Source organism: Hylobates moloch, unplaced genomic scaffold (genome assembly GCF_009828535.3).
Source record: "Hylobates moloch isolate HMO894 unplaced genomic scaffold, HMol_V3 SCAFFOLD_1, whole genome shotgun sequence".
NCBI classification, from domain to species: domain Eukaryota; kingdom Metazoa; phylum Chordata; class Mammalia; order Primates; family Hylobatidae; genus Hylobates; species Hylobates moloch.
This window is the reverse complement of record NW_026652276.1, coordinates 220,540,958-220,559,463: the sequence shown is the minus strand read 5'-3', so window position 1 is coordinate 220,559,463 and position 18,506 is coordinate 220,540,958. Positions and strand designations below refer to the sequence as shown.

The 18,506-nt window shown below is 48.9% G+C and overlaps 1 long non-coding RNA gene across 1 annotated transcript; it reads left to right on the top strand.

Annotated features, from left to right (window-relative positions):
- Window positions 1-9,562: 9,562 nt before the first annotated feature.
- On the top strand, window positions 9,563-14,141 carry LOC131383066 (uncharacterized). The gene is made up of 3 exons (XR_009212788.1): window positions 9,563-9,663; window positions 12,821-12,984; window positions 14,064-14,141. It is a non-coding gene; the product is annotated as an uncharacterized LOC131383066 (long non-coding RNA).
- The last annotated feature ends 4,365 nt before the right edge of the window (window positions 14,142-18,506 follow it).

Sequence of the window (18,506 nt, the reverse complement as noted above, 5' to 3'; positions counted from 1 at the left end):
GGTCGGGAGGCGGTGGGCAAGGCTGAGGAGCTGCGGCCCAGTTCCAGGCCCAGGCGCTGGCTCGGCGTGACCGTGCAGAAGGCGACTTTTGGTAATTATTATTAGGCGTTTTCCCTCATCCAGACCTGAGACCTGAATTCAGCCCCCATGGGACAGAGTGAGGCACCATCGACTTCATGGAGATATTTCAGGGCTGACGTTAGACGATACACATGAACATCTATTGCGAATGAAGGTAAGACGTAAAGACTAGAGAAAGTTATCTCCAGATTGCTTTTCAAATATGCCCAGACCTTGATTCACATTTTAGGGGATAAAAGCAGGGTTCTTTTTTTCTTTTCCTCACATTCTATGATCCAATTAAATAGGTATCAAAAGTTGTATGAATAATCATTGTTTCCTGTAGTTTTAAAACTGTATTTTCATTTTGATTCATTCATTTATTTATTTATTTATTTATTTATTTATTTATTTATTTATTTTTTGGAGACAAGGTCTCGCTCTTTCGCCCAGGCTGGAGTGCAGCGGTCTGATCTCAGCTCACTGCAACCTCTGCCTCCTGGGTTCAAGTGATTCTCCTGCCTCAGCCTCTCGAGTAGCTGGGATTACAAGCGCCAGCCACTAGGTCCAAATAATTTTTGTATTTTTAGTAGAGATGGGGTTTCACCATGTTGACCAGGCTGGTTTCAAACTCCTGGCCTCAAGCGATCCACCTGCCTCGGCCTTCCCAAGGCTGGGATTACAGGTGTGAGCCACCACACCCAGCCCTGTATTTTCATTTTGATTAGGGCAAAAATGCAACCTTTAAATCTTTTTTTTTCCAACTTTTATTTTAGATTCAAGGGGTACCTGTGCAGGTGTGTAAGCTGGACATATCACGTGATGCCCAGGTTTGGAGTACAAATGGTTCCTTCCCCCAAGTGCTGAGCACAGTACCCAATAGTTTTTCAACCCTTGCCCTTCTCCCTCCCCCATCTAGGAGTCCCCAGTGTCTATTGTTCCCATCTTTATGTCCATAATTACCCAATGTCTAGCTCCCACTTATAAGTGAGAACATGCAACCGGCCAGGCCCGGTAGCTCACGCCTGTAATCCCAGCACTTTGGGAGGCCGAGGCGGGTGGATCTCCTGAGGTCGGGAGTTCGAGACCAGCCTGACCAACATGGAGAAACCCCGTCTCTATTAAAAATACAAAATTAGCCGGGTGTGGTGGCGCGTGCCTGTGATCCCAGCTACTTGGGAGGCTGAGGCAGGAGAATCGCTTGAACCCGGGAGGCCGAGGTTGCTGTGACCCGAGATTGTGCCATTGCATTCCAGCCTGGGCAACAAGAGCAAAATTCCATCTCAAAAAAAAAAAAAAGTGAAATAATGCATATTTGGTTTGTTTTCGGTTCCTGTGTTAATTCACTTAGGATAATGGCCTCCAGCTGCGTCCAGGTTGCTGCAAAGGACACGACACTTTTAAATCTTTATTTTCCCTGGTTTGGCTTTGGAAACAACAGGTTATGGCCTTTCTGAAGCCCCATCCCATTCATTCTTTCCCAGTTTATTAACCCACAGGTGACACCAATGGCCTCTGAGAGCCTCGACCCTGGAACCCTGAGCAGACGCCCAGGAACCTGTGCCTGGCACATTCGCAGGGCAGAGCGAATTCACATCAAGCTCCCAAACACACGTTGTTGTTGTTGTTGTTGTTGTTGTTGTTGTGTTATGTAATTTTAGTTATTATTTAATTTACAAGCTGTGAGCACACAGAGCCACTCTGGTTCTGCCCTTGGATCGCCGCTCGCGCGCTGCCGAGGCCCACCTGGGCATCCCAAAGTGCTGGGATTACAGGCGTGAGTCTCGCTTTTTCGCCCAGGCTGGAGTGCAGTGGCGCGGTCTCGGCTCACTGCAAGCTCCGCCTCCCGGGTTCACGCCATTCTTCTGTCTCAGCCTCCTGAGTAGCTGGGACTACAGGCGCATGCCACCACGCCTGGCTAATTTTTTGTATTTTTAGTAGAGACGGGGTTTCACTGTGTTAGCCAGGATGGTCTCGATCTCCTGACCTCGTGATCTACCCGCCTCGGCCTCCCAAAGTGCTGGGATTACAGGCGTAAGCCACCGCGCCCGGCCCGTAATTGCTCTTAAGAGTCACACCTCCTGAGTCTCCTGCTCTCTCCAGCCTTGCGTTGCCTTTCTGGCCTCAAGGCCCTCGCCTTGGAAAAAGTCCGCGTCCCCACGCTGCCTCTGCAAGCCTGTGTGCGAGCGAGGTCCCGCAGCTCTTTGCTTTCCTGTTACGCGCGGTCGCCCTCTAGTGACAACAAGGACGCACTGCTACGTTCGGACGCGAAGCCTTCCACCGCTGCGGCTCTGGGACTTTTGGTCTGCACAGGAGAGCTCTGTGGCCCCGAAGTGCACCTCATCCGGGCCCTGGTGGGGAGCATCGCTGGGGGCCCTTGGCTCTTCCGCAACACGCGGCCTGGGGCCGACTCCCCAGAGGAAGGCTGGTCTGATGCAAACACTGGATCATGTTGACTGAGCCCCCAGCGGCTCCAGAGCAGAAGACTTGTCTGGAAGTCCTGCGGGCTTAGGAAACCCCATCGTTTGTTGACAGGTGGGAAAAGTGTTCAGAGACGGGGCCGGGTGCGGTGGCTCATGCCTGTAATCCCAGCACTTTGGGAAGCCGAGGCGGGCAGATCACTTAAGGCCAAGAGTTCGAGACCAGCCTGACAAAGATGGCGAATCGTCGTCTCTATTAAAAATACAAAAATTAGCCCGGTGTAATGGTGCACGCCTGTAATACCAACTACTTGGGAGGCTGAGGCAGGAGAATCGTTTGAACCCAGAAGGTGGAGATTGCAGTGAACCGAGATCACGCCACTGCACTCCAGCCTGGGCAACGGAGCCAGATTCCGTCTCAAAAACAAAAACAAAAGAAAACTGTTCAGGGACACAACAATATCAGAGGGGGCTCCACCAGTGACTAGAAAGCCTGCCCCCTGCCCTCCCTGAGGGCACCTCCATTACAGACCCTGAAGACAGGGAGAGCAGAACTCCTAGGTTCCAGAACAGTCTCCTCAGAGCTATTCAGAACTACCTCGCCCCCCACCACCCTTCCCACAGGCACAGCCACAAGGAGCACCTTCTGCACCCAGTAAGCATCCAGACAGGGGAGAGACTCCCAAGGGAAAGGAGGTTTTGGTGGCCAAAACAGACCGTGAGTTAGCTTAGTGGCCAGAGAAACGGAGGTCTGCAGAAGGCCAGGTGGTCAGTGCACCTGATTCGTCACAGGCTTCACTCCTTCAACTTTTGAAATACATTTTCTCCATTATCGTTGTGAAGATCTCAAGACTGACAATAGCTTCAACGCCTGTTTTAGTTGATGTGTTTTGCTTGCAGAAATGTGAAAGTTTTCTGCCTGAATATCACAGTGTGCCATTCTCAAGTGCTATGATCAGACTAGCTCTCATGCTGGCTGAGTCAGGGTATTTAACTCTGGTATTAAATCTGGATAAAAGTCACCCATCATCTCAGTTTGGGGCTCTGAAGAATCAGGTGGAAAACAGCCCTCCCATGGCCTGTGAAAGCGTCCTGGGCAAAAATGCAGTGGAATCAATAAGCCAGCTGGTAGAGCTCCCGCCTGGAACCAGGGCTCCTTATATTGTTGTTCATGAGTGGGCTTCAGGTTGTGACCCCCTGAAACTGAAATGTATAGGTATTTACTAGGGAGAGGGTTCCTAACTTTTACTGGAGTTTCCAAGGAATCTATATACAAACCAATTTGGAACTACTTCCCTAGAAACTCCCATTACCCACAAGTGAAATAATAAACCGATTTTTCCTGAAATGTAAAAGGTTCATCACGAAACTAGAATTGTTAGCAATGAAAGCAAAAGCTTTAAACTTGACAATGGTGGATCTCCCAAGCTGGGCCTTGAAATTCCCATCAAGGTTACATATATGGATTTATAAAGTGCAGTCTGAGCCCCGGTGAACACAAAATGGCCAATGATTTTGTCCTCGGGGGCCTGGTGTTTCTGATGGTACTCAGTAGTAAGAGTGTCTATTCCCTTAGGGAGGAGGGTGGACCTTGGTGGATCCATAGACTTGGTCCCAAGATTGTTAGAGATGTTAGATTTGTCCCTTAGAAGGTCACCTCTATATATCAGAGGCAGTGACTCATGCCTGTAATCCCAGTACTTTGGGAGGCTGAGGTGGGCGGATCACTTGAGCTCAGGAGCTCGAGACCAGCCTGGGCAACTTGGCGAAATCTGTCTCTACTTTAAAAAAAAAAAAAAATTAGCCTGGTATGGTAGCACACACCCGTAATCGCAGCTACTCAGGAGGCTGAGGCATAAGAACCATTTGAACCTGGGAGGCGGGGATTGTAGTGAGCAGAGATTGAGCCACTGCACTCCAGCCTGGGCAACAGAGCGAGACTCTGTCTCAAAAAAAAAAAAGAGACGGTCACATGTATAGCAGGTTTTTGTTCACTTCAGCCAGAGCTAAGTGATGGCTGACAATTTCCACTTGGCTGACGCCCTCATGATTTTGTTTGTTTGTTTGTTTTGTTTGTTTGTTTGTTTCTTGAGACGGGGTCTCACTCTGTTGCCAAGGCTGGAGTGCAGTGGCACAATCTCGGCTCACTACAACCTCCGCCTCCTGGGTTCAAGCGATTCTTCTCCCTCAGCCTCCTGAGTAGCTGGGATTACAGGTGCCTGCCATCACGCCCGGCTAATTGTTGTATTTTTAATAGAGGTGGGGTTCCATCATGTTGCCCAGGCTGATCTCGAACTCCTGAGCTCAAGCGATCTGCCCACCTCAGCCTCCCAAAGTGCTGGGATTACAGACAAGAGCCACTGCGTCCGGCTTCAAGATGTTTATGATTAGGACCCAAACTGGTCCAACTTTCTTTCTCATTCTCCCATTCATCTGACCCGGATCCTCCTCTACTCTTCACCCTTAAAATATTTATATCTGCTTAGAATTCAGCAAAGCGAAACTCTGCATCCTGAAAACCTGAGCACGCATTTTGGGCCACATGTTCATGGCAACATAACCTGGATCATATTCACAGGGTCTGTGGTAGGAAACGTTCTCACTTTGCATTAAGAAAAGGACAACCAGATACCAACTTTTAGAGAATGAAATTAGGAAATTTTAGCAAAGCATTTAAACTATTTTCTTTTTCCTTTCCTTTTCTTTTCTTTTTTTTTTTTTTTTGAGATGGAGTCTCGCTCTGTCACCCAGACTGGAATGCAGTGGCACAATGTTGGCTCACTGCGACCTCCACCTCCCAGGTTCAAGCAATTCTCCTGCCTCAGCCTCCTGAGTAGCTGGGAATACAGGCATGTGCACCACGTCCAGCTAATTCTTTTCATATTTTTAGTAGATATGAGGTTTCACCATGTTGATCAGGCTGGTCTCGAACTCCTGACCTCAAATGATCCACCTGCCTCGGCCTCCCAAAGTGCTGGGATTACAGGCATGAACCACCACGCCCGGCCTCAATTATTTTCTGAAGTAGATTTGCCCTGAAGCCAGAGGCTCCTCATCAGACATTTATTCTTCTCTGATGAATGCGGCTTTTACGCTGGGGAGAAAATCCTCTTTGTGGGCTGTGACCATCTTCCTCCAGCCACCTGGCTCCTCGTGTGTGACAGGCTGGTGATCATGTTATGCTTGTACACAGAGGACTGTGCAGATATCTGACCAGATATTCTCGCTGCTTGAAAAGCGCATGTCTGATTCAACCCCGCGTGGTGCCGTCATGAAACCCTCCTCCCCAGCCAAGCCATATGCATGGATGTTAGTGTTGATGTGTTGTAGTGTCATTGTGTGCCCCCAATCTCCCTTAAAGGCCATGGTTATTGCCTGAGTTTTTAACCTGGGCCAAGGAGGGTCTGTCCTCACAACTCCCACTTTCAGGGGAATGAGGGAATTTCAGGCTTTTTCTGGGCCACAGTTGATTTGCACCCTTGAGGGTGGTCCCAACAGGTACAGAAGAGCTTGGCACAAAATATCCATGGATAGCAAGTCCTGGCTGGGGTATTCCCCCTGCCATTTCCAGTTTTGGGTTAATAGGGGCACTGAGGGCTGGATGTGTGACGGGAGGTGGGGTGTGACCCTGAGCCCCTAGAGAAAAGGGACATGTGGTTTGGATTAAGGTCCAAAGGAAGATCTGGCCTTGCAGTGTGCTGGTTTTGGAGCCTGCAGGACGGAGTGACTGCGATTTGGGAGCAGGGTGTGGGGAATCCCTGGATTCTAGGGCTGCTCCCTTTTGGGGTGTGTGAGTGTCCCTGGAAAGGCACGGTGGTCATGTGAGACCCCTCCTCTGTTTCACACAGGCAAGTCCTGGAGTGTTCAGAATCCTCCCAATATCCGACAGCTCTCAGGAAGCAGCCCCTCCTGTCCTGAGGCAGGCACAGGAGATGGAGAGAACAGGTGAAGGCAGGTAGGAGGGAGCCATCATAGAAGCAAGACAGGACTGAGACGCACCAGGGCCTGGCCAGGCGGTGGACCTCAGACTGAGGATAGGCAGAGGCGGCAGGGCAGTTCAGTCCCGACAGAGCCAACTCCAGGGCCCGAGAGACCATCAGGCAAATCTGACCCCCCAGAGGGCTGTGGCGCCCCTGAGGCTTTGCGTCTACCCTTTAATCCTGAGCAGCCCAGGCTGCTCGCTGCCTCCAGCCCTGCTATCTACCCTGACATCCAGCTTTACTGCAGTGGCCTGACTTCCCTGGGAGGACCAATCTCTTAGATCCAGGTGGAACCAGAATCTGGTGGGTTTGAAATGGATTCAATCTCTTTGTGCTCACTGAGCTTCACACAGTCAGGCCAAAGCGGGTAGTCAGGGTCTTGTGAGGAGACCCCCACATCTTCCTCTGCAGTCTAGCAACCCATTGGGGCCCGGGCACAGGATCTAGGAGAGGGGCTCTTCACCAGGGCTGCGCATTCAGCAGAGCAGGCTGTGGGCTGCTTAGCCCCAGAGGGTGCCATTCACCCAGTGCAGATGTGAATGACATCCCTAGAGTGGAGCAACTCATCATCCCTGCTCCTGACAGCAGTGACAAAAACACCCCACTGATGGGTAGAGAGAGTCTGATTTAAAATTAGCCCTTTCACTTTCCTATTGAGTCATTACCCCAAAAAAAAAAAGATTTTCTGCTTCCTCCTCTGTAGAGGGCAGTTGGACTTTTTATCCTGAAAATGGAAGTGTGCCTAGCCCCAGGGGAGAGTTGAGTGTTTTGTTTTTAAAAGCCTAGACTCATAAAATAATAATAATACAGGAGGTTTGGAATCAAGGAAGCCTCCATGGACTGAGAGCTAAGAATAGCCCAAGGATGGAGGAGGCTGATGGGACAGGTGTTCCCAGAGGGTCTGGGGAGGTGGCAGGCCCCCAGACTGGGGAGGGTGTGAGTGAAGGCTGCCTGTACGGGGTGGCCCTGAAAGTGTGGGCAGGTGCAATGGCTGTCAATGCCACATAAAGGGCAAGGGGATCTACATCCTAAACAGTGAAAGACCAGTGGCCGGAGGCTACATCTACATCAGGCAGAAGAAGGAGCAAAATTCTGACCCACAGTCCCCAAGAGTGAGCATCCTTTTTCAGGACATTAATAAGCCCTGGGGTCCTTGTTTACTCTCTTGGGAGGAGAGAGCCCCAGAATGCGCACATAGTGAAGTTCTCCTGTATCTTTACAAATGAGGGCTGGAGCTGGATACAGTGTAACTTGGGGAAATAAGGAAGGTGACATTTCTCATACCTGAGAGTTGAGAAGCACATTACTACTCATCACTGACTTTTAGGAGCCCTGTCCACCTAAGGGACAACAGTAACGCAGAAATAGGAGAGGAAGTTGATAGGATTCAACCAACAAATAGTTCATCTCCACAGCTGTTTCCTAAGGTTCAGTGGGGTTGGACTTTAAAGAAAATGAGATCAGGAGCCAGGCGTGGTGGCTCACGCCTGTCATCCCAGCCCTTGGGAGGCTGAGGCAGGCAGATCACTGGAGGTCAGGAGTTCGAGACCAGTCTGGTCAACATGATGAAATCCTGTCTCTACTAAAAATACAAAAATTAGCCGGGCATGGTGGCACACGCCTGTATTCCCAGCTACTCGGGAGGGTGAGGCAGAAGAATCGCTTGAACCCAGGAGGTGAAGGTTGCAGTGAGTGAGATCGCGCCACTGTACTCCAGCCTGGGCAACAAGAGCGACTCCACCTCAAAAAGAAAGTGAGATCAGGGACATCAGGGATAGCACGCTGCAGACATAATGGTTGAGCTAGGAGATCTCCCTTTAAAAACTCTGCGCTGGCTGGGCAGGTTGGACAATACCTGTAATCCCAGCATTTTGGGAGGTCAAGGTGGGAGGTTCGTTTGGAGGCCAGGAATTTGAGAGCAGCCTGGGCAACATGACCCAGACCCTGTCTCTTAAATTTTTTTTAAAAAATTAGCCAAGCATTGTGCTATGTCCCTGCAGTCCCAGCTACTCAGGAGACTGAGGCAAAAGGATTTCTTGAACTCAGGAGATAAAGGCTGCAGTTATTATGATTGCACCACTGAGCTATGATCACACCACTGCACTCTAGCCAAAGTGACAGAGCAAGACCCTGTCTCTTAGACATAAATTTAAAAATAAATTTTAAAACTTCCTTAAAAATCTCTTGCTTAAAAAACTAAGCACATGGGCTGGGCACAGTGGCTCACGCCTATAATCCCAGCACTTTGAGAGGCTGACGCAGGTGGATCACCTGAGGTCAGGAGTTCAAGACCAGCCTGGCCAACATAGTGAAACCCCTCTCTACTAAAATTACAAAAATTAGTTGGAAGTGGTGGCACACACCAGTAACCCCAGCTACTCAGGAGGCTGAGGTGGGAGAATCACTTGAACCTGGGAGGCAGAGGTTGCAGTGGGCTGAGATCACACCACTGCACTCCAGCCTGGGTGATACAGCGAGACTCTGTCTCAAAAAAAAAAAAACAAGGCCAGGCACTGTGGCTCACGCCTGTAATCTCAGCACTTTGAGAGGCCAAGGCGGGCAGATCACTTGAGGTCAGGAGTTCAAGACCAGCCTGGCCAACATGGTAAAACCCCGTCTCTACTAAAAATACAAAAATTAGCCAGGCATGGTGTCACGTGCCTGTAGTCCCAGCTACTTGGGAGGCCGAGGCAGGAGAATCGCTTGAACCCAGGAGGTGGAGGTTGCAGTGTGCTGAGATCACACCACTGCACTCCAGCCTGTGTGACAGAGTGAGACTCCATTTCAAAAACAACAAAACAAAACAAAACAAAAAAGCCAACGCAGATGGTCACCAAATGACACATATATCCAAATACAAGATCATTCATATAAGGTGGGGGAGATACTGCAGCACGGCCTCTCCTTCTACGTGCAGGGAGTTTTCTGAAGGGAAGAAAGAGCCATGATTAGGCAGAACAGGAACTGGAGACATCACAATAGATGAGGAAACCCTAGTGGTGAGGCAGTAGCACTAAGACTACAGGAGAATAGTAAACTCTAGACCAAGCAGGCAGGATCCGGTCTAAGGGGCGAGGTGGAGTAGACGGTTTTAAATGGCAGCTTTTCACAACAGGCTAATGGATTCAGCTTTAAATGAGAGCGAAAAAGGGAAGGGAATGGCTAGGAACCATGTTGGGACAGACAACTGGGCCAAGCTTCAGGTGAGACTGACCTAAGGAGAGTCTGGCAGGAAATGGAGTTCAGGGCCTGGGCAGACTGACCCTATGCTCAGGGGTTACGCAGGGAAGCTGCTGTGTGTTGAGTGTATTCACCAGAATTCATGTGTTGGAAATTTGGTCCCCAATGTGGCAGTGTTGGGAAGTGAGGTTAGTAAGAGGTGACTAGATCATTAAGCGAAATCAATGCCTGTCTGGAGAGCATAAATGGGTAAATTATCACACTCACTTGCCCTTCCCCTTTGCTGCCATGTTATGGTGCAACATGAAAGCCCTTACCAGAAGCTGCTGCCATGCCCTTGGACTTCCCAGTCTTTAGAACTATAAGAAATAACTTTCTTTTCTTTTTTCTTTTCCTTTTTTTCATTTTTTATCTTTTTGAGACCGAGTCTCATTCTATTGCCCAGGCTTGAGTGCAGTGGTGTGATCTCAGCTCACTGCAACCTCTTACCTCCTGGGTTCAAGTGATTCTCCTGCCTCAGCCCCCTGAGTAGCTGGGATTACAGGCATGTGCCACGACACCAGCTAATTTTAGAATTTTTAGTAGAGATGGGGTTTCACCATATTGGCCAGGCTGGTCTCAAACTCCTGACCTCAAGTGATCTGTCTGCCTTGGCCTCCCAAATTGCTGGGATTATAGGCATGAACCACTGCACCTGGCCTTTTCTTTTCTTTATGAATTACTCAGTCTCAGAATACCTGGCAGGTATTCTGTTATAGCAACAGAAAATGGACTAAGACAGAAACTGAGGAGACTCCCAGACACCTGCACATTAGTGGTGAAGGACCCCTGATACTTCCCAGGCCAGCTCTCCCTCCCATATTGGTTTAGGGCTTCAGTGTTAGGAGGCTGGCAGTGGGTGGCATGGGGCAGGCATGAGTCCCCTGCATCTCAGGGAATCAGAATATCTGTGTCTCTCTATCTTGGGCAGTGCTAGAGAAACTTGCCAAATTCTTGTATTTGGGAGACCTTACATTCTACTCTTTTCTCCACTCCTCCCCACTTTTCCCTGAAAATGATTGCTTCATGGCTTTTTTTCCTGATTATAGAAGTAATTACCACCTTTGTCTTAAAACACACATGAACACATAGCCGTTAATATATTTGATTAGACTACAATTTTCTACATTTAGTCATGACTTTCTGGTGGTGTATTCTAGGCCCTTTAATTAGATTTTTGCAAGGCCTGTTTGATTTGGGGGATACCTAAGCTTCAAGACTCTTGGACTAGCAAATCTCATTCATAATGAGCTGATTTAGTTCAGAGGGGAAGAGGATACTATTATCCTCAAATCTGGGACCTCTTCACCAAGGTGCTCCTGGGCACTTGTGTCTGCTCCCTTTGCTACCCTCAGTCTCTGGTGACAGGAGTCCCACACAGCCTGGCAGGAAAAGTCTGTTACACACCTGTGATGCAAGGAAGTGCTTTTCCTGGTCTCGTATATCCAAGCCCAGCCCTACTCCATTGCTCCCCCAGGTCTCCTGGTCCTTCTACCTGCTCCCATCTACGTCTTTCCAAGTGTTGAGCCCCAGACTCAACAAAGTCAGCTAACGCTGGGGACACTAATCCAGAGGAGAGCTAGGTCTGCCCCCCATATCCCTGAGTCACAGCTGTCTATCCACACCATTACAATCCCACAAGTGCTGCACTGGACAGGAAAGGATTCTGGGGATGGAGCTCCTAAAAGGGAGGGTTTTGTTTTGCTTTGTTTTTTCTTTTGAGACGGAGTCTCACTCTGTCACCCAGGCTGGAGTGCAGTGCCGCAATCTCGGCTCACTGCAACCTCCACCTCCCGGGTTCAAGCGATTCTCCTGCCTCAGCTTCCTGAGTAGCTGAGATTACAGGCGCCTGCCATCACGCCCAGCCAATTTTTGTATTTTTAGTAGAGACGGGGTTTCACCGTTGGTCAGGCTGGTCTCAAACTCCTGACCTCATGTTCCTATTTTTTTTTTTTTTTTGAGATGGAGTTTCCCTCTTGTTGCCCAGGCTGGAATGCAATGGCATGATCTCGGCTCACTGCAATCTCCACCTCAAGGGGTGGGTCTTTGTTTCAACAGGCAGATGTCTCAGGGAGCTGTTTTCCTGCTGGGGCATGGCTCTTCTCCAATTTTCCCAGGATAAGCTTGCGTGTTTTCAGGTGGAATGTTTTCTCAGTCCCTGCCTTACCCACACTCTTGACCTAAAGCTACCTTTTGTTCCTCCACTAGAGCTGCCTAGCTCTCTCTCCTCTGCCTCGCCCAGCTGCAGGTGGATCCTCCACTAAAATGAGGTTGCCTCGTCACTCCCAATGGATGGCTGATGTCTCAGAAAGTTACAGGGGATGGGGGTCAGGGCTGTGGTGTGGCTGAAGGAACTGGAAAGCGAAGCTTAGTCTGCTAGTAACGGGAGCAACATCTATACCTCTGCCCCAGCCCATGACCTGCGTGGACCCAATCAGCGGGAGACTGGGGATGAAATGTTCGGGGAACCAGGAGGACTAGGGGAGCATAAACCAGCAAAAGGGGAGAAAAGACGTGTTTTGGGAGCCAGAGCTGCCCAGTGACATGCTGGCTTTCCCACTGAGGAGCCACGCAACCCTGCATGAGCCCCTCAACCTCTCTGAATCTCCGTTTCCTCACCTGTGAAGTAGGGATTTTAGTTATTATAAAGAGTAAATGGACCTAACAGCCAAATGTCATGTGTGAACCCTGATGGGAACCTGGTTGGAAAAAAAATTAGAAAAATTTAAATTTGGTCTCCAAAATATCACCTAGCTTGGCGTTATTGTTCATTTCTTTGGTGTGAGAATGGCATTGTACTTATGGAAAACACGTGTATTCTTAGCAGATGCACGCTGACATATTGAAGGGTGAGGTTTTGTGAGGTCGGCAGCTCACACTCAGATGGCTCCATAACAACAGAAAGAATGTTTGCACAGAGATGGAGAGACGGACAAGAACGATGTGTGAAATGCTAACTGTTGAATCAAGGTGGAGGGTGTTCACGTGATCACCATTTATTCTTTCCATTTTTCTTAATGTTTAAAAATATGTCAACTAAAGACTGGGGTGGGGTGGGGGGGGAGAAAGAGAGACCAGGTATGTGAAGCACTCTGCACAATGCCCCATTCAGCATAATTTATTTAATAAATATTCACTAAGCTCCTGGTGGAGACGTCAGTCAAGAACCAGAGATGGCGTGCCAGATACTGATCTGGGGATGCAGTGAGGATTTCTAGGGGGCCAGAGACAAGCATTAAAGGAAGAACAACCATGTGCACGTGTTGACCACAGACAGTGGAGAGTGCTACGAAGACAGCTGACAGGTGAGAGTCCAAGGTGGGGGCTTAGGCGGGGTGGGGGGATGTCACACTGGCTTGGGTGCCCTCTGAGCCTCTGAGCGGGTGGAATGTGAGCTGGGGATGGGCTGTGTCAGGGAGCTGGCTGTGCGGAAACCCCTCTCCTTCCTCATCTGTGTCTCCAGGGCCCCTAGAGGGGCCCAAGATGCCACGGGGATGACATCAGCCAAGAATCAGGAGTGGGAATGTTTGCCTCCTCTCTGGGGAATTAAGCTGCAATTTAATTTATGCTTGTAGAACTCGGTCTGTTCGGACAGACCAGATACCATCAGCCACCCTTGACCAGTGAATTTCATGGTGTAGGGCAGGAAAAATGACAAGGATTCCTGCAGGGCCACCTCCTGGAACCAGCCCGTGATTTGGAACTGGCATTAGAGGAAATGTTGGTGGTGTTTTACCCAGGCCCTGACAGTGTCCAAGACACTTCTCAGTAGCACAATTAACAAATGAAAAGATGTTCAGCTTCATTCATAAAGAAATGCAAGCTGGAATTCAATATTTTTGCCCATCAGATTGGTAAGGACTAAGAAGACTGATGATACGGAGCGATGGGGCGGCCACGGGAACAGCCCTCTCATCCTTTGTTTGTTGAGCCTCTTGTGGGTAATTTAGCAGTATCCATCACGTCCAAAATTCTGACCACCGTTTGGCTCAGCAATTTCATTTTAATGATTCTATTCTGAAGATATTTCAGAGATGTGATTTTTAAAAACAGTATATACAAGGATGCTCACTGAATTATATCTATATCACGTTCAGCATTACAGTAATTATGTCACCCAAATGGAAACAACTCAAACGTCCATCAATAGGAGACTTCTTAAATAAATTACATATAGGAAAACATTTAATATGAGTGAAGTTTTGGAAATAAAGATATTTATATACATATATAATAACAGTACAGGTTAGTGTATACATTTGTTTAAAAATCTTGAAGACTGCATACCAAAATGTTAGTAACAGAAATTTCTGGGGCATAGAAAACGGGGGACCTTTATTTTCTACAGTATGCACTTCTGTATTATCTACATTTTGTATTGCAGGCATGCATTGCTGTTGCAAGCAGAAAACAGGATTTTAAAGTGAGGGAAAGCGAGAAAAGGATGAAAGGAAGGATCACGGTAGATATTTGTTCTTTTTTGCCAGCCAATATCTGAACCCCCTTGAAACATTTGGGTAATTCACCTATCTTAGGATGTCCCAATTTAGAAGTTATAAATGGCCTTCTGGCGCCAGGCTGCTGTGCTGTGTCACAGGAGGTACAGAGAGACTCCATCGAAGCCTGGCCCTCACCTCAAGAGAGACGTGGAGCCCAGTGGGACTTGGGTTTTCGGCCACTTGCCATCAGATTCCTCCTTCCTTCCTTTTATCCACCTTCCCTCCCCCTTCCCTTCCCCTTCCCTTCCCCCTCCCCTTACACTTACCCTTCCCCTCCCCTTCCCTTCCCCCTTCCCCTTCCCCTCACCCTTCCTTTCCCCCTTCCCCTTCCCTTCCCTCCTCTCCCCTTTACTCTTTTTCTCTCCTTCCTTCCTTGCCTTCCTTTCATTTTTTGAGACAGGACCTCACTCTATTGCCTAGGCTGGAGTGCAATGGCACAATCACAGCTCACTGCAGCCTCAAACTCTCAGGCTCAAGCAATCCTCCTGCCTCAGCCTCCCTAGTAGCTGAGACCACAGGTGCATGCCACTGCACTCAGCTAACGTTCTGCTTTTTTAGTAGAGACAAAGTCTCCCTATGCTGCCCAGATTCAAACTCCCAGGCTCAAGTGATCCTCCTGCCTTGGCCTCCCAAAGTGCTGGGATTACAGGTGTGAGTCACCATGCCTAACCCAGAGTCTTAAATGATAAGGCAAAAGGTGGAGGAGGTATGAGAAGGATACTCAGGGTCTCATGAAATCCACAGAATTGAACAAACAAGCTTTAGGAAGGGCTGAGATCAGACAAACTCTGGGGCCCAGAGCAGGAGTTTCTGGGCTTTCTCTCTAGGGAGCTGCCCTACTAGGAGCTCTGACAACACTCAGCTCTGGGTCTCTCATATCTAGTGTCAAATTCCTGCAAAGAGGAACCTAAGCTCAGGAGAAAGATCTGGGCTTGAAGGTCACTGACATATGGTGGGTGAGAAGCTCTGCAGCAACTTTCAAAGGAACAGCCAGGGAGGCAGAAGGAGAGCTGGTAGAGGTGGTGTCAGAAGGCCACGGGCCACAGATGAGTGGGTTTTTGAGAGGAGGAAGAAATGATCATAATGTCAAAACCTGAGAGATAAAACGAGCACTGAAGAGCATCTGCAAGCCGGGCACAGTAACTCACACCTATAACCCCTCACTTTGGGAGGCTGAGGCAAGAAGATGGCTTAAGGCCAGGAGTTCAAGACCAGCCTGGGCAACATAGCAAGACTCCTCCATCCTTATAATATATATAAAATATAACATATATTTTTTTTTCCAAAAATGGAAAAAAAGCATTTACTGGGTTTGGTGACTGGTACCCTTGCCAAGGAAAATTTTGGCAGACAAATGGGGGCAATTACCTTGTTAAAGAAGGTTGGTCATGGCCCGGTGTGGTGGCTTACGCCTGTAATCCCAGCACTTTGGGAGGTTGAAGCTTGCAGATCACCTGAGGTCAGGAGTTCAAGACCCTGTCTCTACTAAAAATACAAAAATTAAGTGGTTGTGATGGTGCACACCTATAATCCCAGCTACTTGGGAGGCTGAGGCACGAGAATTGCTTGAACCCGGGAGGCCGTGGTTGTAGTGAGCCGAGATCATGCCACTGCACTCCAGCCTAGGCGACAGAACAAGACTATCTTTCAAAAAAAAAAAAAAAGGCTGGCCACGACAAGGAAAATACAGAGGGTGTTAGCAGGAGGAAGGTACTGGGCCCAAAGAGGCATTTAAAACTTTACCATGTTGAGTGATGCCCTTGACTGATGAGGAATGAACAGAAGCCTCGTGGTGGTGGTGGAGAAGGACCCTTTGGTGAAGCTTTCCCAGGTGGTTTTCTGCTAAAGTTTTGGCTTTCTCAAAACACTCTCATAATAAGCAGATGTTATTGCTCTTTGGCCCTCTAGAAAGCCAACAAGCAAAATGCCTTGAGCATCCCAAAAAACTGTTGCTGTGACTTCTGCTCTTGACCTGTCCACTTTTGCTGTGACTGGGCCACTTCCACCTCTTGGGAGCCATTGCTTTGTGCTTTGTCTTCAGGATCCTACTGGTAAAGCCACGTTCCATCTCCTGTTACAACTCTTCAGAGAAATGCTTCAGGATCTTGATCCTACTTGTTTTAAATTTCCATTGAAAGTTCTGCTCTTGGCTGCAGCTGATCTGGACGCAATTGTTTTCCATAGAGTGGAAACTTTGCTCAACTTTAATTTTTCAGTCAGAAAAGTGTAAGCTGAACCAATTGAGACGTCTTTGGTGTTGGCTGTTGTTTGTGCTGTTAATCATTGGTCCTCTTCATGAGGGCACAAACAAGATTAATTATTTTACTCAAAAATTGATGTGGATGGTCTGCCACTGAGGGCTTTATCCTCAACATTGTCTCATCCCTTCTCTTTTTTTTTTTTTTTTTTTGAGATGGAGTCTCCTTCTGTCACCCAGGCTGGAGTACAATGGCACAATCTCGGCTCACTGCAACCTCTGCCTCCTGCGTTCAAGCAATTCTCCTGCCTCAGCCTCCCCAGTAGCTAGGATTACAGGCACCCACTACCACGCCCGGCTAACTTTTTGTATTTTCAGGCACCTGAGTAGCTGGGACTACAGGCACACACTGCCATGCCCAGCTAATTTTTTGTATTTTAGTAGAGACGGGGTTTCACCATGTTGCCCAGGCTGGTCTCGAACTCTTGAGCTCAGGCAATCTGCCCACCTCGGCCTCCCAAAGTGCTGGGATTACAGGTGTGAGCTGCCGCGGCCGGCCTAATTTTTGCTTTTTTTAGTAGAGACATGATTTCGCCATGTTGGCCAGGCTGGTCTCGAACTCCTTACCTCAAGTGATCCACCCGCCTCGGCCTCCCAAAGTGCTGGGATTACAGGCTGAGCCACCGCACCTGGCCTCATCCCTTCTTAAAATGAGTTAGCCATTTGCAAACTGCTGGTTTCTTTGGGGCATTGTCCCCATGAGCTTTTCATAAAAACATCAATGATGTCACCATAAATGTGATGATTATTCTTGCTTCAAATTTAGCAGAATCCTTGTTGCTCTGACAGGAGCTCTTTTCAAACTGATGTCTTATCCTTCTTAGTGCCTCAAACTAGATCTTGTTGAGACATGTGATAACAAGTTAGTACAAATTTATTTTGGTGCCAAAAAATTTTGAAATCCATGCATAGTTTTTTTCATAATATGAATTTTCCATGAAAATTCGTTTGAAGACCGCTTGTATAGAAAAAAACAGTATATATAGGGTTTGGTGCTATCCAAAGTTTCAGGCATTCACTGGGAAGTCTTGGAACTATCCCAGTGGATAAGGGAGGACTACTGTGCTAAAAACTATCCCTTGTTTAACTGAAATTCAAATTAAACTGAGTGGCCTGCATTTTATCTGCCAACCCTACCCTGGGGGCACTTAAAAATACCAGAGGCCAGTCCGGGCGCAGTGGCTCACGCCTGTAACCCCAGCACTTTCGGAGGCCGAGGCGGGAGGATCACAAGGTCAGGAGATCGAGACCATCCTGGCCAGCATGGTGAAACCCCGTCTCTACTAAAAATACAAAACTATAGGCGGGTGTGGTGGCGCGCGCCTATAGTCCCAGCTACTCGGGAGGCTGAGGCAGGAGAACCGCTTGAACCTGGGAGGCGGAGGTTGCAGTGAGCCGAGATCGGGCCACTGCACTCCAGCCTGGCGACAGAGCAAGACTCCGTCTCAAAAAAAAAAAAAAAAAAAAAGAAGAAGAAGAAGAATTGCTTATCCATGCCCTGTTTCTTTTCTCTTAGCGTTACTCAGTGGGGGAGTCCTCCCAAGTGTGATGGAGAGTCCTTTCGAAACCCTACTGGACTGTCAGGACAACCAACTGGGCTACTTTTCCACAGGTCGCCCCAATTCCTTTGGGTTCTGATTTCTCTGAGGTCCCAGGATCCAGACAGGCTTGGCCAATCCTTCCCCGCCCAAACTGTAACTCTCAAAACCAACACCCTGGCATAGGGCTGGAGGGGAAAATGGGTGAGGTCAGAGACAAAGAAGAGGGAAGGGTCAGGCGGAGCCCCGGGTTCCCTGCCACATGCCTCCGCTCGTGTTCTGCTTTTCTCCCGAGAGCTCCCGCCCACCCTGCAACCCTCGCCTGGCCCCGCTGCCCTTCCCAGCTCCCTCCGGTTCCTTGTGGAGGCCGAGGAGGTGTCCCGAAGGGGGGCGGGGCAGCAGAACGGCAGCCACAGCCAATCACAGCGGGGTCCTTCGAGGAGGGGCGTGGCCTGACAACTTCGGCGACGCGGCTGGACCAATCCGGACGCAGGAGACCGAAGCTCCTCTGCACTGGGCCCAGGTGCGCTCCG